This window comes from Acomys russatus, chromosome 14 (genome assembly GCF_903995435.1).
Source record: "Acomys russatus chromosome 14, mAcoRus1.1, whole genome shotgun sequence".
NCBI lineage: Eukaryota > Metazoa > Chordata > Mammalia > Rodentia > Muridae > Acomys > Acomys russatus.
In genome coordinates this window covers 4,446,533-4,451,045 of record NC_067150.1, presented here as the reverse complement: position 1 = coordinate 4,451,045, position 4,513 = coordinate 4,446,533, and positions in this window count along the sequence as shown.

Sequence of the window (4,513 nt, the reverse complement as noted above, 5' to 3'; positions counted from 1 at the left end):
GCCAGTGAGCTCAAGACAAAGGTTAACAGCTTGCCTTACCTTGTGGGAGTGCAGACTTAAACCAGGTCTTGACATTTAATCTTCAGACCTGGGGACTGTTTTTCATTTGCAAAAAGAGCTCTCTCCTCCTTGGAGAGCCTGATAGGTTACTACACCAATTTTAGTGCCTAGGACATAATATTCTCTTTTTCTTTTCTTTTTCTTTTTTCTTCCTTTTGTTTTCAGTTTTTCCGAGACAGGGTTGCTCTGTGTAGCCTTGACTGTCCTGGACTCGCTTTGTAGACCAGGCTGGCCTTGAACTCACAGTGATCCACCTGCCTCCGCCTCCCGAGTGCTGGAATTAAAGGGGTGTGCCAGCACCACCCAGCTTGACATAATATTCTCACGTGCTAGGCGTTATCATATCCTCTCCTAATAAGCTTGGCTCTCCTCTAAGGAGTATGCGCTCCAAGCAGCAAGAGCTTGGAGTTCTAGGGGCAGCTGCAGGAGGATGACGGCAGCAGGCCTGCCAGGACTCAGGAGGTCTGAGTGCTTCTAGCTCTAATTTCAAGATGTCTAAAATGCTTTTAGAATTTGTTATAATGTTTATATGCCACCATTTCTTCTTTTTTTTATCATCTTAATTTTTTTTTTTTTTTTGGTTTTTCGAGACAGGGTTTCTCTGTGTAGCCTTGGCCATCCTGGACTCACTTTGTAGACCAGGCTGGCCTCGAACTCACAGCAATCCGCCTGCCTCTGCCTCCCGAGTGCTGGGATTAAAGGCGTGCGCCACCACGCCCGGCATCATCTTAATTTTTTTTTTTTTTTTTGGTTTTCGAGACAGGGTTTCTCTGTGTAGCCTTGGCCATCCTGGACTCGCTTTGTAGACCAGGCTGGCCTCGAACTCACAGCGATCCACCTGCCTCTGCCTCCCGAGTGCTGGGATTAAAGGCGTGCGCCACCACGCCCGGCTTTCATCTTAATTTTTTAAAATTAATTTATTCTTGTTACATCTCAATGGGTATCCCATCCCTTTTATCCTCCCATTCTTCCCTCCCTCCCATTTTCCCATTATTCCCCTCCCCTATGACTGTTCCTGAGGGGGATTACCTCCCCCTGTATATGCTCATAGGGTATCAAGTCTCTTCTTGGTAACCATTTCTTCTTTTTTAAGTTTTAAATTTTTTGTGTGTTGGGGGCTGGAGAGATGGCTCAGTGGTTAAGAGCACTTGTTCCTCTTACAGAGACTCAGGTTCAATTTCCAGCACCCACATGATATCTAACAACCATCTGTATCTCCAGTTCCAGGGACCCAGAATCTCTGTGGGTGCCAAGCATGCATGTGATGTACAGAGATGCACGCAGGCAAAACACTAACACATAAAATCAATAAGTGTAACATTCTTTTTAACCTGTTTGCCTGGGTATGGTGGTACACATCTTGAATCCCAGCATGTGGGACGCAGAGGCAGATGGATTGGACAGCCTGGTCTACATAGTGAGGACAGCCAGGGCTGCATAGAGAGACTCTGTCTCAAAAACAAAACAAAACATAGCAAAAATTTAAAACTCTGTGTGTGTGCGTTCCTGCATACACACACACACACATTCCACAGTGAGGTGTGGTGTCCACTGGACAGTCTGCAGAAGTTGATTCTCTCCTTCTATGACATGGGTCTTGGGGATTGAACTCAGGTTGGCAGGTTGCAGCAAGCACCTTCGCCCACAGAGCCATCTGGCTGCCTCCTGCCATTAGTCCTCAGTGACCATTTCCCAAGAGCAAACACTGAAGTTATCTAAGATTCTTATTTTGGTTACTTTGCCATTTATATCTAAAAAATACTTATATATTTTATACACATGTATTTCTAATATATATTTTATATATATTTATATTTATATGCCACTTCCCTCTTTTATATGGTGGTAAGGGCAGACACTGGGGCTTCACGCAGGCTAAGAAAATACTGCTATATGCCTAACTCTTACACACACACACACACACACACACACACACACACACAGAGACAGGAGAAGAGAATCAGTGCTCAGACAATATTTGTATCCAAACAACTTATAGTCTGTCATTCTAGTGAGGGACAAGGTACACTTACAGTCAAGTGTATATAATATTGTCACATGTGGATACATGTTCTGCAGGGAAGTGTCAATGAGTAAAGGCAAGGAGAGAGAGCTAGCCATGTCTCTCCAGATCCTTCCACCCTGCTGACAGTATCAAGAAGCTTCATCCCCCACCAGAGCCTCCACCTCCTTCATCACCTTGAGTCTTGGTCTCTGGTCCCAAGTCTGCGTATGCTATGGCCCTGTTCCAAGCGTCTCCCTCAGTGGTCCTGTAGTCCTTGGAGGATAAAACAAAGAGCCCTTAGCGTGCTCCCTTTCCTCCTTTTTCACTGAACAAATAGAAGAAGCCACAGACTAGAAAACTCACAACTCTTTTTTGTTTGTTTGTTTTGTTTTCAAGACAGGGTCTCTCTCTGCAGCCTTGGCTGTCCTGGACTCTATTTGTAGACCAGGCTGGCCTCGAACTCACAACGATCCGCCTGCCTCTGTCTCCCAAGTGCTGACATTAAAGGTGTGTGCCACCATGCCCGGCGAAAACTCACAACTCTTGACAGCGAAAGCACCTGATGCCTGAGTTTGTTCCCAGGGGATGTCACTATGAGCAGTCCACACCACCATTGTGTGCGAGACCCTCCACCCTCCCCTGCTGTCAATGTCTCCTCATGTCGTCTCTTCCTTCCCCCATCCCTGTTGGGGCAGGATCCCACGTAGCCCTAGCTGGCCTAGAACTTGCCATGAAGGCAAACACTCTGACGTTAAGCCACATCTGTCAAGGTCTGTCCTCTTGAGGACGCCTCTTCTCTTTCAGTCATGGTTCTCCAAGTTGAAGAGCTGACACAGGCGTGGATGGTGGACCCAGGTTTGAGTCCCAGCACCCCCACGGTGGCTCATAACAAGCTGTAACTCCAGTCCTAGGTGACCTGACTCCCTTATTTGTTTGCTGAGACACCAGGCAAACTTGTGGTATAGAAGTATACATGCAGACAAAACACTGGTAAGGGGAAAAGGAATAAAAAACGGACTCATCCGAAAGTGTAGAAAGGATTGGGACTCCACTGTGACTGTCTTCAGTTTGCTTTTTATTCATGTTGGTTCTTTGGACTGTAGGGCTTAAAAGGGTAAACAAGGTTTGCCCCCACTGCCTATCTATGTGTTTTCCTTATGTATTCTGTTAAGCATTTCTGTCATTCTCCACCTTGGGCATTCCTGGTTGTTCCTTCTGATCTTGTGAGTCATTAATAGTTCTGTTTCTCTGTGCAGCTTTGGCTGGCCTGGACTCACTCTGTAGACCAGGCTGGCCTCAAACTCACAGTGATCTGCCTGCCCTCTGCCTTCCGAGTGCTGGGATTAAAGGCATGGCCCACCACTCCCGGCTTAGTTCTGCTTCTTAATAGGCAGGTGCCCCACCCTGCTGCTTCAGGGTCTAACATCCTCAGCGCTTTTTTTTTTTTTTTTTTTTTTTTGGTTTTTCGAGACAGGGTTTCTCTGTGTAGCCTTGGCCATCCTGGACTCACTTTGTAGACAAGGCTGGCCTCGAACTCACAGTGATCTGCCTGCCTCTGATCCTCAGTGCTCTTAACAACCCCTGGTGTAATGTGTCTCTACCATCAGCCCTAGCCCCACAGAGCTGCCACTGCATCCATCGGCCCTAGGCCCACGGAGCCATCATCACTGCATCCATCGGCCCTAGCCCCACGGAGCCATCATCACTGCATCCATCGGCCCTAGCCCCACGGAGCCATCACTGCACTCACTGGAGACTGTCCTTTTTTGTTTGTGCTTCCACAGCAAACTCACTGGGATGTAGTCACTGACAACAGCAGACACTGATTTCTGGGACTTGTGGAAGAGGGCACTGTAAACAGGTTCAATTTCTTTATCCTCCTGAGGGGAATCAAGGCTGGTCTGCTTGCGGGGAAGACAAAAGGCAAGGCAGTTGAAAGTGGCATGCAACCTTTTCCGTAGTCCCACATACATGGAGGGAGCTGTCTTGGTCTTGTTATGACTTCTTAAAGGTCACATTGGTAAATCCTGAATTTTGGAAGGGACATATTGAAACCATAGGCATGGTGTTGGTCCCCTCTCGCTATGCATTCCTTATATAGCTTTGGCAAACTATGTAGCCATTTGGTAATGGCCTTCCGGTCCATGCAGTCCCCAGCAACCCTGGCTGCATATAATAGCCTCATTGGCTCCCATGTTTCTTTCTTTCTTTTTTTAACATTTATTTATTTATTATGTATACAGTGTTCTGCCTGCATGTGTGCCTGTACTCCAGAAGAGGGCACCAGATCTCCTTTAGAGGTGCTTGGGAGCCACCATGTGGTTGCTGGAAACTGAACTCAGGGCCCCTGGCCTTCTAGCCAGTGCTCTTAGTCTCTGAGCCATCTCTCCAGCCCGGCATCTATGTTCCTATGCCTTTACTGCCACCTTCTACATTCTCCAATTTCTG